This window comes from Halichoerus grypus, chromosome 12 (genome assembly GCF_964656455.1).
Source record: "Halichoerus grypus chromosome 12, mHalGry1.hap1.1, whole genome shotgun sequence".
Lineage (NCBI taxonomy): Eukaryota > Metazoa > Chordata > Mammalia > Carnivora > Phocidae > Halichoerus > Halichoerus grypus.
The window spans coordinates 30,824,388-30,841,703 of NC_135723.1; the positions used below are offsets into that span (position 1 = coordinate 30,824,388).

At 33.7% G+C, this 17,316-nt stretch overlaps 2 long non-coding RNA genes across 2 annotated transcripts in view; one reads left to right on the forward strand and one right to left on the reverse strand.

The window, feature by feature from the left end:
- The window catches only part of LOC118518172 (uncharacterized), a 108,303-nt gene that overhangs the window by 82,139 nt on the left and 8,848 nt on the right, over nucleotides 1-17,316 (forward strand). The window contains exon 2 of the long non-coding RNA XR_004908497.2: nucleotides 4,320-4,409. This is a non-coding gene — a long non-coding RNA (uncharacterized LOC118518172). The remainder of the gene's footprint in view (nucleotides 1-4,319; nucleotides 4,410-17,316) is intronic.
- LOC118518170 (uncharacterized) overlaps nucleotides 1-17,316 on the reverse strand; it is a 451,497-nt gene that overhangs the window by 49,437 nt on the left and 384,744 nt on the right. The window lies entirely within an intron of this gene.

Sequence of the window (17,316 nt, forward strand, 5' to 3'; positions counted from 1 at the left end):
ACGATAAACATCTCCTTTATGGCTTTTATGGGATGGAATCATTCATATCATACTTTTAACATGGTTCTAATAGTAAATGTTTATTGACTTATTTTACTCCAGCCAATTTTCTCTGTATCACCCATCACGTTGTATGATGCTAATTCATTACAAATGAGGAACTATCCCATTGGAAGTATGAGCGTGCAGTGCTGCCAAACTCAGGAAGGCAAAAAGAACATTTTTATTGGTACCATGTATTCATCTGGTGAAAATTTGCTAAATTGTTCTCTAAAAAAATCTCTGAGACACTTAATTTATCAGATTGCTTGGAACATAGACTGTATCTTTGAGGTTTGCTCTGTAAAAACATGCTATGCAGTATCATTAGGCGGAATGAGAGAATGATTATATGGAAAACAAAATGAAAACTTTGTTTCTGACTCTTTGGAATCATATTCCACTATGACTAGATAGAAGGGCAAAAATAATACCTTTGGCAAAAATGGAAGAATATATAACACTAAGTACAGAAGCATGCAAATAGAAGATACCACATGGAACTTTTGTAAAATGCTAAAGCAGCTTATTCTGATTAAATATTAGTTTTTTGGGGTAGGAAATATTTGTTTTGTTGAGAATGTTCTTTTCATAAGCATAATGACATTGAGTGCTTTTCTCCCACTAACAAGTTTATTTTTAACATTTCCATCTAGTTTCATTTTTTGGTTAAATGATAAAGAGCTCTTTAAATAGCCCCATTTCAGCACCTCATGCCCTGCAATCTGATCTCCCACAGAGCTTATTTAATCAAAGCAACGTGAAACTTTAAGCTATATAGTCACATTTGGGAAGGGCTTGTAATTTCATGTTTTATTTACTTTTATTTATCTCCCTGTCATAGACACACTGTACCAATTAACTGAGAATCCTGTTTTTGAACTCAAACCAATGCATCCCTTCTAAAAATCAAACTCTGGACTACTTTTCTCCAAATGTTTCTAGGGAATTCCAGTTGTTGCTATTCCTTTCATGTATCTTTTTAAATTTTCCACTTCAGGTCCCTGGGCAAATGCTAGAGCCCTGGGAAAGCTTGAATTTAACCATTACTATTGTTTAGATCCCTCTCCTCTTGTCATATGATTTTTTTTTTTAAGATTGACATTTATGATTATGTGTTTATGAGCACATATATATATATGTGTGTGTATATATATATGTGTGTGTATATGTGTGTGTGTGTGTGTGTGTGTGTAAAAAGTTTGTAAAGGATCTCATACTTTAATTAAATGTGACCAGTAGTATAATATGGTTGTCTACCAAATACATCTGGTATGCAGGTTTATACATAGTAGATTTTTATGAGTGAGGGGGGTGTTGTGGTTAGTTTTGGCCAATACACTGCAAGCAATGGAATATCACTTTGAGGACAAGTATTTAATTGCTGTTACAGAAACTCTCAGTGTTTGCTTCTCTCTGGAACAATGTCTGTTATTATTTAAGGTAGAAGCCACTCTGTGATAGTCTTGGTCCTTTAGTGAACATGGTGAGACAAACATCCTTGCAGACTGACTCTGGAATTATAGCCTGAAGGAGAAATAAACGTTTATTTGAGAAATGGACCTGATTGTTACTGCAGCATAACTTAGCTTATTCTGACTAAGAAATACATTAAGGTCCTTCCTAAAAGCTTGTGATAACTTCTTCATAAAAATAAATATAAACATTAGTATAAAAAAGTGTCAATATCTGAATTTGTAGTTTCTTCTTAGCCAAGTCATTTGACATTAACCATGTGCTATGTAAGGCATTACTAAGTTCCTAAACATGGCGGTGCCTCCTTCAAATACTCAGGATGATTAAGAGCAAATTACTTAAATTCTCTGGTATTTTTATAATAAAATTGCTGACTTCCTATTTTTTTTGTTTCATCCAAGTTCTTTTAAGGATATAAGATGGTGAATGTATATCTTCAAGGTACACACTTGAGTTTGAGAAGAGTCTGGATTACAACTTTATGCCATCTGTTTAATTATTTTGTGTTCAGAAATAAAATCAGAATCTCAAATATTTATGAAATACTTAACATGCATAAAAGATTTGATTTGGGTCATTGGGGAACTATAAAGAAAATAAAGGTGTTTTCCTTGTCAAAAACAAAAGATTGACATTTATGAAGACTTCCGCATACCGCTGTCCTACCTGTGTCCCAGGACCACCAGCCTTGATTGGACACTCTCCACAGCTTCCTTTATGAGCAGCGGAAAAACTCCTGGTCACCCCCCTTTTATGTACCCCAGGTCAAATTAGACTGAGTTCCACTTAATATAACCCAAAAAAGCAATATTTGCATTTAGGATAATGTGAAGTGCCTAAGGTATCTCTCTGTGCCTTCCTAAAATGGATGTTCACTTTAATACCATTTTTCTCTTTTTTTTTTTTTTTAAAGATTTTATTTATTTATCTGACAGAGAGAGACACAGTGAGAGAGGGAACACAAGCAGGGGGAGTGGGAGAGGGAGAAGCAGGCTTTCCGCCGAGCGGAGAGCCCGACGCGGGGCTCGATCCCAGGACCCTGGGATCATGACCTGAGCTGAAGGCAGACGCTTAACGACTGAGCCACCCAGGCGCCCCAATACCATTTTTCTCTTAAAATGTGAGCTTGGATAGGACTAGGTGGAGCCAGATATTTAAAAGCATTCAGACTTTGTGCCATAATTTAGATCACAATATGGATGCAGCCACCATCCCTGCCTCATTATGATAAGGGAATTTCTAATATTTTTGCCTGCTATTCAAAGGGCGAATAAAAAGAAAATCAACAAGAGTGGGGGAAGGTTTAGGAAAAAGTAGAGAGTGGTGGTCTGGGTCTTACTAAAACAAATTCTTACCTTTCTTGGCGCCACAGTCAGTGTCCACTATAGAGTAGTGCCATATACTACTTTTCTAAAATCATGTGTTCTCATGAATTTTTTGAAGTATAATTAGCATACAGTCTAATATTAGTTTCAGGTGTACAATATAATGATTCATCAATTCTATACATTACTCAGTGCTCGTGAAGAGAAGTGTACTCTTGATCTCCTTTATCTATTTCACCGACCCCCTCCCACTTCCATCTGGCAACCACCAGTCTTTTCTATTTAAGAGTCTTTTTTGTCTATTTTTCTTTGTTTGCTTCTTAAATTCTACATATGAATAAAATGATATATTTGTCTTCTCTGACTAACTTATTACACCTAGCATTATTCCCTCTGGGTCCATTCATGTTTTTGCAAATGGGAAGATCTCATTCTTTTTTATGGCTGAGTAATACTACATTGTACATATATATCCCGTCTTCTTTATTCATTCACTACCGTGGACACTTGAATTGCTCATCAACAAAACAAAAAGGCAACCTCCTAAATGGGAAAAGATATTTGCAATGATATATCCGATAAGGGGTTAATATCCAAAATGTATAAAGAACTGATACCACTCAACACCAAATAAAATAATCCAATTAAAAATGGACAGAGGAGCTGAATAGACATTTTTCCAAAGACAACATACATATGGCCAACAGAGACATGAAAAGGTGCTCAACATCACTCATCATCAGGGAATGCAAATCAAAACCACAGTGAACTGTCACCTCACACCTGTCAGAATGGATACAATAAAAAACACAAGACATAACAAGTGTTGGCGAGGTTGTGGAGAAAAAGGAAATCTTGTGCACTGTTGGTGGGAATGCAAACTGGTGCAGCTACTGTGAAAAACAGTACAGAGGTTCCTCAAAAAAATTAAAAATTGAAATACCATAGGATCCAGGTCTTCCACTAGTTGGTATTTACCCAAAGAAAACAAAAACACTTATTCGAAAAGATACATGTTCTCATGAATTTTTGACTAATAAGTTATTCTATAAGAAGGGTTCAGGTATAGTAGGATTCATCAAGCTAGAAATCCACAGAGTTGTCAGTGAATGAGGAGATTCATTGATTCCACAAAACTTTTGAGTTCCTATATATTTATTGATGAATAAGACAGTTACTAAGTGTTGTGTATGTGCACGCATACATTTGCTTATGATTTAGGATACAGAAATTTTCAGTGACATGGTTTTCTTCTATTATGAACACATTTTTATTAATATCAATTGTAATAAAAGGGGTCTATTTCTAAAATTTATTTTATAATCTATAAAAAAGTGATGTATGTGCCTAGTAAACACTATCTACAAAGTCAACTTGTAACTCTTAAATTACGTTGACTTTTTTTTTGACAGTCATCATCATGTCTATGCTTCTGATTCTTGATTTTTCACTTGGAATGTCTCTTGTTTCATTTCTTAGGTTGGATCCACTGTTTGCTTATTACTTCTTGGTTTACCTTTTGAATTTGCCAAAGCACAACTTGAAGCAACTTCCCTGAGTATAAAAGAGGTAAATTTTCGGAGTTTTTCTGTTTGAAAATGTTTTTATTCTATACCTGTATGGTTAACAATTTGGTAGCTGATGAAAGTACATGTTGAATAATTTTTTATTCCTTTCTAGGTAATTGATACTACTTTTTGAATGTTGTTTATATGTAAATATCTTTTATTCTCTCCACTTTTACATTCTTTTTCTTTCGATCCTTCTGAAATTTCATGATGTGTCTGTGTATGAGTCTCTCTATAAAGTATTAGATTCTCCATTGAGTCTTTTCCTTTTTGTTGTCACTCTCTCATATATCTATATTTTGAAATATTTAGTTAATTCTTTAAGCCTTATATTTGATTTTAATTTTTTAAAATAATTTTGTCAGTCATGTTTAAAAACATGATCCAGTGCATTCAAGAAAAGAAATCTATGTAGATCTTTGAATTGTTGAACTTTAGAGGCAAAAACTTTTTTTCAGGGGATGTAGAGCCTTACCCATGACCAAAATTAAAAAGTAGTAATAGTAGTCTTTGCCCTTCCTCTCCACCTCCCCTTCTTCCTCCTCTTCCTCCTCATCCTACTATTGGTGATTATGTAATGCTGTTGGGTACATAAATTAATACAGCCTTCCTGGAGGGCACTTGTTTAGTAAACACCAAAGCTTTAACAGTATGAATATTAGTTAACCACTAATACATATAAAGTCTACCTCTAAAAATTTATAATTAAGAAATTATAAGAATACCCTAAAAACATATCCAAGAATAGGATAACTAATGGTCAATATTGAGAAAATATATCACTTAAGTTATAGGTAAGTGCAAGTAACCAGTGAAAAGTTCCTGAATTAATAGGGTGACTTATTTCAAATTAAATATATTAAAATGGGTAGATTCAGCATCAGTTAATTCAGTGCCTCATACATATCATTGAAGAACTTCTATTTAATTCTCATATTGGCCTATGGCTCCTGTCTACAAATAAACTGGCAAGAATTATGCTGTTACAGTAATTGATTAGACTAAACAAGATTCAGACTAATTTCTGAAAAAGTTATCAAGATTATGTTGGCAATTAGCATGATGATCAGGCTTGCCACTGGAATTGATAAAGTTTTGGAATTTTATATGACCAGACAGGAGTGGATCTCACAAAGGTCTAAAGCCAGGACCCACTGAACAATGTTTTTGGGTGACTAACTTTAACTTTATTGAATCTCAAAGAGAGTTCACAGTAATTGGTTTGTGCTTAGAACCTGGTGCAATAGAGAGAAACATACTCAAGAATTCAGAGTGGCTAAGACAGAGTCAGGCAGAGGTTATTGGGGTGGGTGGCAGAGCACGGGAGTACAAAACCGTAAAGGCAGGCTTCTAAAATCTGGCCAAATTCTCACCATGCTTAAGTGGAATGAATCACTTACACCTCACATACCACTTATGTCTCACATACCTGAAGTGAGCTATTTTGGGGCGTCTAGAGGTTGACCCCTGGACAAATTCCTCTTTGGTTTAGTTATCCCCATAAGCATCCATAACTTTTGTCAGCATGAAAAAATCCCATCCCCTGTGTCCTTCGGTTTCTTTTTATCACTGATATAATTATCCTTGCGGGTAGTATACTCTGCAACTCTAGCAATTGTAAGAGAATTGGAAAATACTTAGGACAAAATTTTAAAGATAGAAACTTCTATCTTATGAGGACATTGTGTTTATAAAATAGAAATATTTTCTAAATTAATTGGGACTGGATGAAAGAGAGTAAGATTCAATCTGACTTAGAACTTCAGTTCAGATAAACAGTAATCTGTGTGTATCAGAGACACGAATGCTTATGTCTGTATAATTCAGTGGGGTTTCTAAAATTTATGTGATTTTGAGAAACTCCTTGGGAAATTCTACAGGATAGAAGAAAAACATTATAGAGACAGTATCAATATTTAAAGAAAATAATTTGAACTTTGTGGTACAAGGATGTGATGATGATGATAATAATAAATCAATGACATGTATCTACTTAACCTCACTCATGGAGTAAGTAATGCTTTTGCTGTTGAAAGAAGAAATTTCATTAGAGCTCTAAGTGTTTGCTTTTTTAAATGCAAATAACATAAGTAGTGCTGAGATAGCAAACTGAATTGAGGATAATACATCGCTAAGTAAGCTTTTTAAGTCAAGATTGATAGATAAAGCACAATCAATATCAAGGACTGATCATGGGTAACTTCAAATAGTCTGATTTTAGCAAATCACAAAGTAAACTTACAGAATTTTCACGAGAGGAAGGTTTCCATTAGCCATCCATGGAATTTGAAATATAATTTTTCAGCAAAGGAAAAGACATAAGCTTGATCCATCTGCCAATGTCTAATATCATAACGTTATTTTTCCTTCTTTTCTTTCCTTTTTCTCCAATTCCAGTAATTTGAAAAGATTCACAAGATACTTAAATTGAAAAGAACATAGGATATACTAGTACTCAACTGTCAAGTGCAGGTCAAATAATTGAAGTCCTTTCTCCTTTTAGAAAAATACATCTGTAAGATGTCAAGATGTCCTGTCTCTTAAAGATAGGTCATAGAGGTTAATGGCTAAGTGCATAACCAAGAGACGTCATGACCTGGATTTGAATCATAGTCAAAACATTTACTAATCATGTGATGCTGGTCAAGTCATTTAAAATGCCTAAGCCTTAGCTTTTTTTTGTCTCTATCCACCTGTATTCATTAGGTCATTATGAGGAATAAATTAAATAATGTATGTTGAAAGTTATATAAAGTTTTCTGACAACCTTAGCAGATGGATCTAGTGTGGATCACTATCCAGGCAAAACTCCATAAAAACTATTGATAAACCATGACCAAACTTAATTATATGTCAAATTTTTTTTCCCAAAAAATGGTAAAAAGGAAGCTCTGTCTCAAATTAGAAAGAGGAAGAAGAACCTCAGAGTAAAGAAATCAAGTTGACCTTGGTGATCCTTGCCAGGCACTGAAGGCTTGGTTTCTCTGTGGACTGTGGTGGATAGTGATGTGGTCTTACTTGCAGGCAGGCTGGAAGCTATAAGTAAGACCACTCATAAAGCCAGGGCACTTGAAATGATAGATAATCTCTAAAAATGAAGGAAACAAGCTACAGAAAGGAGTTTTTCTTTTCTTTCTGCTATGCATGGGAAAAATAAAAGATCTGTGAAAACTTCAATCTCCAGTACTGAACCACACATGAGAAGAGATCAGAATTCCGTAAGACAGCACAACTTTAAAATGTTACATAAGAAAGCATAATGAATATCTAGATATGAAAAATATAGAGTGATTTTTAATATAAATAGCTTAAAAATAAAATTTAAAAATGAAGAAAATTAAAGAACTGTTAGACATGGGAATACACATGCATAAGAACAGAAAGATAAACATATGAGAAATAGGAAGGAAAGAGAGAGTTCTTGCACATTTATAATGGTCGTTTCCAGATGGAAGAATACACAGAATATGGGACAGATTACAGCAGAAGAGAATAGGCTAGAAATTTATGGGTTTGAAGAACTAAAATAAAAACCTGAATGCATAATTGAAGAATCACAAACTAAGCAGATAAAACACCCAGAAACATAACAGTTAAAACCAAAAGGAACGACATGTAGATGCAATAGGTCAATAAATAAAAGGTCAAGAGTCCATGTAAATACATCTTTGATTTTCAAACAGTAAAAAATTATGTAATTTTCTGTATTTAGCTTAGGAAAACGCCAAACACGAGAATAAATGAAGACATTTTTCAGGAATAAGACACAATATTACTTATAATCTGACATTGACAGAATGAAAATGTCTTCAATAAGAAATAAATGAGTTATCAGTAAGAAGCAAGATAGCCAATACAGAAATTCTGCTTCTGGCCAGAATGGAATAACAGGAACCAGATCTATGCTTCCAAGTGAAACTATAGAAAAAAAAAAAAATGAACGAGATTATGAAAAAGTGGTTTTCAAGACACTGGGCATCACAAAATGAAGAAAAAGGATCCCTTAGAAATGGGGTGGGGAGGAACATGAGCCCTAGGAAGACCCATTCTTACTGCATTAAGAGTTTTCAGTCTGAGGCGTAACAGAGGAGAAACCCAGGTATAGTCCTGTAGGTCTCTGCATTAGCAATAGCTGAGAATCTGGAAGATCAAAGCAGCAGGGGTTCACAGCACGGAATCTAGTGAGGAAAGAGTTCCAGAGAGTGAATTTCAGAGATCAGTAGAAGGTTCTGTTGAATATTCAGCTGAGTACTTATCAAGGCATGCATGTGAGGAAACTAATCAAGGCCAGGAAAAAAGCACCTGAGAGAATTAGAAGTAACAGTGATTGATGCTTACATGGAGCTAGGAATAGTGCCTGCTCCCCTCAGTGATACTGGAAAACTTGGTGATTCACAGAGCATTACACAAAGTGTTTCTTTGAGTGTGTGTACTAACGGTATAACAATTCATTTAATGTTCTCTTTGCTTATATCCAATATCTATGGGTCATTTTTTATTAGATGATATTTGCCCTCACCAAAGGTTGTATTTTCCTACTTTCAACTTTTTCCAGCTTTCTCAACTCAGTCTATGAAGCTAGCATTACCTTTATATAAAAGGTACTCATAAATTTAGCATAAAAATTATTTTATAGCCCTCTTGTGGTACATTATAGATTGATTCATCTGCTCATTAACCCTTCCTAAACTTTGAGAAACTATTAAGATATGTTAAATATATTCATGTATTTTGCCCTGAATTCTGATAAACGGAATAAGCTAATCTGTAGTCAAAGAAATTACCTCAAAAACCCTCTAATGAATTTGCTCTCTTCACTCTTCCAGCTACATTGCTAATAGCAGTCTTTCAAAATACTTTGGAATTTCTGTTGATTTCTCAAGGGCCTTAAGGATTTTGACTGAATGTGCCTATATGTGTGTGGAAGGGTTATTTCTTGGATGCTTAACATGTTAATACATTTATAGAAAAATAGGCTTTTATCACTTTTTACCTACACAAAATAGACACTAGAGTTTGAGGAAACATTCTTATTTTTCCTATTACAGAGTTCTTTCGTCATGAATTAGCTTCAATGTTAAAAGACAAAATAAAAAAAAATAAACATTATTCAAGAGTAAATACTGTTCTTATTACAAAAGAAAAAACCCCACAGATTAGCATATGTGTTTGAAGGCATAAGTCCTTTCTCCATTCTAACAAATTCAAAGAAAGAAAAATTCTTTGTGGGCTATACCAACAACTTTTTCATGTATTCTTGTACAGAAAACAACAAGACTGTAAGCGGAGTGCTGGATATACCAGAATAGCTTTCCTGTTACAAACCAGAGTGCCTTAGACTACACAGAGAAATAAGTGCTCCAATTTATCCTTCTCTGTTCACTCTCACTTGCCCAGACTAAAAGTTCTTCCCTTTGATTTTCTCATGAGTTCCCTTATCTCAGTAGAACCAGAACACTTACACTGAAACACTTTGGAAAAGCAAGCTGAGGGAGCACAGGGAGGAGGGCAGCATTGTAGTCCACTGTGGTGGCGGATGAACAGAGCCAAGAGGAACAGGACGATTTTCCTGCCTGTTTTTCCTCTCAGCAGCCTCAGGACTTGTCCCCATGTGTAATAGGAAGTGTTGCACCAAATCACAAGTTTTCAAACCCACAAAGATTCTTTGAAATTTCTTGGAAACTCCTCTAATGATGTGCTTTTGATGGGAGCAAGGGGAAAGTTAAGGGTAGGTGGGACTTCTATTTTAATAGAGCAGCTTTGCTTTTAGCTTTTTTATATTTGGACTTTCTTACGACTTGAATTAAAAAGTTTGGAGAACTGTTAATCCAAGTGATCTCCACAGTCCTTTCTATCCCTGTAAGGCTATAAGGCTTTATTCCATTCTCACCTCAGTAAACAGCCATCCTTTTGACCTATCATCTTAACTATTTGACATTCATTTCAATATTGATGTCACCCAAGTCACCTAGTCACAGATTTCTAAATCAAGTATAAATATTCTGCTAGCCTTGAAAAATTCCTTTAATTCACAAGGTGCTATTTTTAGACAAATTCAAGAACCTCTCTTTCTTACAATTATTAGGTCAATATGGTTTCTCCATTGAAAATGTGGAATATTACAGATTGATCTCATCAAACCTTGATGTAGCATTGGAATGATTCAAGCTATAGCAATATAATTTACTGTCACCTATTCTTTACTCAAGGAAATAAAATACAAATAGAATTTATTTTGGTTTTGTCCTGCTTCTCTCCTTCCTGGTCTTTAGTGATGCTTCCTCAAGCAAATAACAATTTATTGATAATTCATTTGGAACAATATCTCCTATTTCTGCCGTAGTGCTGTCTTTGCTGCCAATAGACTTCAGTAAGGTAGCCAAACAACTGGCCATAGCCGTCTTCCACATAAGGTCACTACTGATAGTCCCATTTTGCCCTGAGAAAAAAGATCCTCTTCTCCCTGAATTACTAGTATGGGACTGAGATTAGACTGTGGTATTTAATAAGACTTGCTCAAGTGTTGAGAGGTGAGAAGAACCTGTGTTCCTGGCCATACACCCTGTCTTAGCTATTTCAATAACTGATAAGACACAGACCAAATCTGATTCATTCAGTTTTACAAAACTCCATGAGGGAGATTAATTAGTCCATACCAAATTAAAATTTGCACAGTTTTAATGTAGATAAATTTGAAAACCTCTATGAAATATATAACAAATTCTTTTAAAACCTTTTTTCTAAATAAGTTAATATATATAATTTTTCCTAAAATAATTCTCCCCAAAACCTATCCCCATAGAGACAGAAGATTCAAAGAGACCAATGCAAAAGAAAAACTAGGAAAAAAAAATAGTTAAAGAAAATCTCACCAGGGATTTTCACAGGGGAAAGACACCAGGGAGATGCACAGGGGAGCTAAACAAATTATTTAAAAAACAACCCTAAACTGCATAAAGTATTGTAGAGTATATGAAAAAGAAGTTTTGAAAATTTATTTGGAATTAATACAACATAGATATCAAAACCTGACAAAAATTACACCAAAACCAGAAACTACGAAACAAACTTACTTATGAGTAGTCTTGAAAGAAAATTTATTAAATTAATTTTAAATTATATATTAAAATAATATATATAATATATATTATTAAAATATATATATTAAAATATATTAAAATATAAATACATATAAAATATATATAAAATATATAAAATATAAAGTATATTAAAATAATATAATATTATGGCTGAGTTAATTATTTCCAGAAAGGTAAGGGTGGTTTAATATTAGGAAGTCAATTAATAAAATCCTTCATGTGGTTAGAATCGAGGAGACTAATCATATAAACCTCTTAATTGGAAAGAAATGACGTTTGAAAAAAAAACTATTCATGTTAAAACCCTAAATATAAGCAGAATTATTGGATATTGCTTTAACATGATAAAAAATGCAGGTCAAATAAGTCTCTGTCTGGAATATGAAAAGGTATCAATGGAAAAAGTAATACAAACATTAAGAGAACTTAGCAAAAAAGATTATAAAATTAACACTCAAGAAATCTATACCATGTGATTTCACTCATATGTATAATCTAAAAAATTAAATGAATAAATAAAAAGTAGAATCAGTCCTATAAATACAAAGAACAAATTGATGGTTGCCAGATGGAAGGAGGGTGAGGGGATGGGCAACATGGTTGGAGGGGAGCCAGAGATAAAGTCTTCCAGTTACGGACTGAATAAGTCACGGGGATAAAAGGTACAGCATAAGGAATACTACGGTCAATGGTGTTGTAGTAGTGTTGTATGTTGAGAGATGGTGGTTACACTTGCGGTGAGCATAGCATAAGGTATAGAGATGTTGAATCACTATTGTACACTGAAACTAGTGTAACATTGTATGTCAAATGTACTCAAATAAAAATTAAATGTATAGCCTTCATATAAGCAAATAAACATTAGTTAAAATACATAATGAAAAAGAATATGCATTGATAACAGTAAAGAAACTAACAGCATTCTAGCATACACATGTTAAAACATACTATAAAACATCCATCATTAAAGTTTTGACTTTGGCATATTAATAGGCACACAGAAAAATGAAACAGAATAACAAATCTCGAAAGACACCTAGTTGCACATGAAATTTTTCCATACGATCATGTTCCATTTCAAAGTTTTGGGATAAATATTTTTTTTATTAACGAGGTGCTTTTTAAAAATATATTATTATAGTTGACTTACAATGTTTATATTAGAAATGGATTTAGCAAATGTGAACTATCTGGGTAGTTATGTATAAGAAAAAAAAAGACAAAATGGATCTTTTTTTTATACTTTATGAGAGTAAGCATTTGAGATTCTCAATAAAGGATCTAGAGGAGGTAAGGAAATCAGCAGAACTTTTGACAATATCACAGGGTTTTAGAAACAAAAAAAGTTTGGAGCTGTCAAGGCAGCCAAAGTTGAGAAAACCATGATGCCAGGGTAAAGTGAGGTGTGGGAGTTTGTGCCTGAAACACCTCATGGATGCACAGGGCCAACTCTGGGAAACTAGCAGTGCTGAGAAAACCCAGAGTCCAGGTCTGGAACTGAAGAAGGAGCTTCATTAAGACTTTTGGAGGGCTGTACCCCCACAAACTGGGGAGAACTAGAGTTAGACTGAGCCTCCCAAAAATTGCAATCCACATTCGAATTAGTCAATCCTATCTGCCCAACAAGGAATAAAACATTCTCTGTAGGTAAGGATCATTCTACAAAGTTTAAAAATGTATTATACAAAATATCCTATATTCAGGATAGTATTAAGCTAAATTAAAGAAAATCTAAGACTATAATCACAGAGTAGAAAACTCAATATGGTAAAGATAGGGATCCAGCTCATTTTGACTTATAGATTCAATTGAATTGCACTCAAAATTCCAGAAGTTTATATTTGATGGAACCAAACAATCTTACTCTAACATTTATTTATTAAGATTGGGAAAAGAAGCAAAAGAGCAAAGAAAAACTGTTAGAGGAATACATTCCCTGGAGACTTATACTACCACATATTAATATTTATTGAATGAAGTAAATAAAACTATTGCAAGGACAAAAATACAACAGTGAAAGAACAATCTGGAAACACACCCATCTGTAAGAGGAATTCCTCTTACATTTAGAGTTTTAACATGAGTAATTTTTTTAAATGACAAATGACACTGGTGTTCATTTGGGAAAGAATCATTTTTTCAAAAAATGCTACTCGCTCAGGCAGATATTTGTATAAAAGAGGTAAACCTTAATTCAAATGAAAATAATTCTGAATGTTACTGTAAAGACAAGAGTTCTGAAGGATTAATATATCAGAGAATATTTTCATATCCCTAAGATATGCAAATATTTTTTTATTTGGCTAGATAAGTAAATGCATTAATAAATGCTTAGTCTTAAAAGAAATATTGAAAAATTATATTTAGACAGGTTTGAAATGAAGCTCTGCTTATTGAAAGATCTCATCCTCGAAGTGAAGAGTCAAGACACAGAAATAATGGGCAATGAATTATATTTGACGTAGACTAGTAACCACAATATAAAATAAGCTAAAAACCAGTTAAAAATTGAGATATGGATAGCAAATGAGCAAAACAATTGAACAAGATCTTGCTACTGAGTTCATCTATAAAACCAAAAAATACATGAATTAATCATTAGGGATATACAAATTAAAACTTCAATAGGATACCACTACACATGATCAAAATGCCTAATTTTAAAAATGTACAAAAATGCCAAGCATTCATAAGGATGTAGAGCAACCAAATTGCTCATACTTTGTAAACAATGATTAATTTACTGGTGACTTGTTCAATTTTCTGTATCCTTCAGGAATTTAAAAATGGTGGCTGATTCTCAACCTTCATTAAGAAAGAGTTAAATTTCTTAATGAAAAATCATGTGTTTATAACTGTATCTCAGATCCAAAATTATTACAGGAAATATGGGAAATCCCACATTCTCTTTCCTCCCCAGAGAGAGAAAAAAAAAAAACAATGATTCATAGAATACCTTTCATTAAGTTTGAGATAGACAGATTTTGAGCACCTACCTTCCACATACTCAGTGACAGTACTTGCTTTCAGGAAAAGCATTTAAAGGATATCTTTTGAGTGCCAAATTAGCATATAAAATCACACGTATATTTTGTAAAATATAAGGATAAAAAATAAAAGAATGTATCTATCCAATTACCTACGAATGGTTCACTTATAAGGAGTTAAATTAGATTTATTATTGTGAAAGACACCCATCATTTAAATGTTGGAATTTTCACACACAGGTGCTGGTTGCCGTACACTAGTATTTTTAAGAAGATACATAAATCCTTGTGCTTTTAGTGTTTATTTCTATTTTTTTCTTTTTTTAAAAAAAAATATTTATTTTAGAGAGAGAGCTTGTGCAGGGAGCAAGGGCAGAGGGAGAGGAAGAGAGAACCTCAAGCAGACTCTTTTCAGAGCTTGGAGCCCTGATGCTGGGCTTGATCTTAGGATCTTGAGATCATGACCTGAGCCGAAACCAAGAGTCTGATGCTTAACTAACTGTGCCACCCAGATGCCCCTGGTGTTTATTTCTTTTAACTCATGAAAGGCTTCAGTTTTAGTATTACCTCTTTTCTAATATTACAGATACTAATAAAAATCTGCTGGTGCCTTTTGTGTGATCTTTAGCAATGTCTTTATTATTTATTTATTTTATTTTTTTAATTATGTTATGTTAGTCACCATATAGTACATCATTAGTTTTTGATGTAGTGTTCCATGATTCATTGTTGGCATATAACAATGTCTTTTATCTTCAGAAACTTAACTTGTGTCTACCTCTATTCACTCTATACCTATAGAGAGAGACTCAGAGGTAGATGGCCCAGTTTCACAATATTTTATTGACACAAATTACATTCTAACAGTCATATATCAGAATAAGGCTATGCTAAAACTCAAGCCTTCAAGAGAAATAGATTTGTATAGGAAAAATATAGCAAGAGGTTGAAAAAAGTTCAAAGAATCAAATGAATAGGGCAAGATACTTGGTCAACATATAAAATGAGAACATCAAATTTAATACCATTATGCAGGAATAACATGGACTTCCAGGGCAAGTATGACTTATGCATGCCACGCTGAAACATTGTGCCAAAGAAAACCACGTCCATTATTGTAAAGAAACTGCAGTTTGGGGGCTACTTAATAGCCATGAAATCATATTCTCAGCCCAGTCAAAGACCAAATCAAGATCTTACAAACAGACATCTTGCCATTTATCCTTCTTTAACAAATAAAATGTCTTACTTTACCTGTCACTGTTTAGGACCAGAGCCTAGCCCTCTGCTCTCTTAGAATTCTGGAAGAAAAATCATCACCACAATAAAAACATTTTCTTTCTCTATGTATTTAACTTTTTCATATGTGGTGTTTATAAAATTCAGTGTCTGTGAAAATATTTCTTTTGCCTAAAGGAAAAGAAATTAAAATTGCAACTGATTTTTAGCCTAAAAGCAAAGTAAGATTCTCCCAGTTGGCACTTTTATTCAAAATTGAATATTAAAATCAAATAGCTCCTGGCAAAGACAGTGATGATCAAAGGTAAATATTATGAAAACCAAGGATTTGTTTAAAAAGGGAAAGGAAACTACTTGGCCTTGTCATTAAAAGTGAAAATGGTATTAACATATCAGTCTCAATATGGACTGATGGATATGGCAGAGACCAATTGATCTGGTTGGCAAATGCTTAGTGGAAATCACAAATTATTGTACAAGGAGATAAAGAAGTTACAGTCAATATAAGCAAGATGCTCTCTTAAAGAATGCGCTCTTTCTATTAACATCTAAATCCTGCTGGCTATGCATGTGTTTCTGAGGTTGAGAGTAATGAGACTTTAATAATTTTATTATTCAGGAATAAGTTACTAAGCTCCTAGTAGGTGGCAGGCACTGGTCCCAGTCTTACAAATGCAAAGAGAAGTAAGACATACCCACACATTGCTAAGAATCAATTATTTTAAAGGAAACAACTTAACATGAGTGTTCCACCTGCCAAAAGTTTGAGGGTCTGTGTTTTATGTAAGAATAAAGGAGAAATTAATACTGCCAGTCAACAGATATAATAAATTTTTATTAAGAGCTTATTGTGCTCAGCATTGTCCGGGACATGATATTATAGTAATAAAGAGTTAAAGCATGATCTCAATAGTAAGATTTAAAACTTGCTAGGAAAAAAATGAAAAGATTCCCCACATAAGGAATATAAAGGTTAAGTACGATATCAAGAACCCATATTTTGGGAAACAAAAAAATAGCATTATGAGCACAGAAGTGCTGGATAAAATTTCTATAATATGGACCAAAACAAGGGTGCCTACTCTAGCATTCATATTTAATATGCTACTGGAATTCCTCGCTATAGCAGTCCAGCAAGGAAAAGAAGTAAAAGGTATTAGAATTGGAAAGGAAGAAGTAAAATTGTCTCTATTTGCAAATGATAGGATTTTATATATAGAATCTCAAGATTCAACCAAAAACCATTAGATTTAATCAGTGAATTTAGTAAGTTTCAGGATACAAAATTAGCATAAAAAATCATTAGCTTTTCAATACACTAAACAATGGATTTTCTGAAAAAGAAATGAAAAAAATCAATCCCATTTACAATAGCATCAAAAACAAAGTGGGTGCCTGGGTGGCTTAGTTGGTTAAGCGACTACCTTCAGCTCAGGTCATGATCCTGGAGTCCCTGGATCGAGTCCTGAATCGGGCTCCCTGCTCAGCAGGGAGTCTGCTTCTCCCTCTGACCCGCCCCCCTCTCATGCTCTCTCTCTGTCTCTCTCTCATTCTCGCTCAAATAAATAAAATCTTTCTTAAA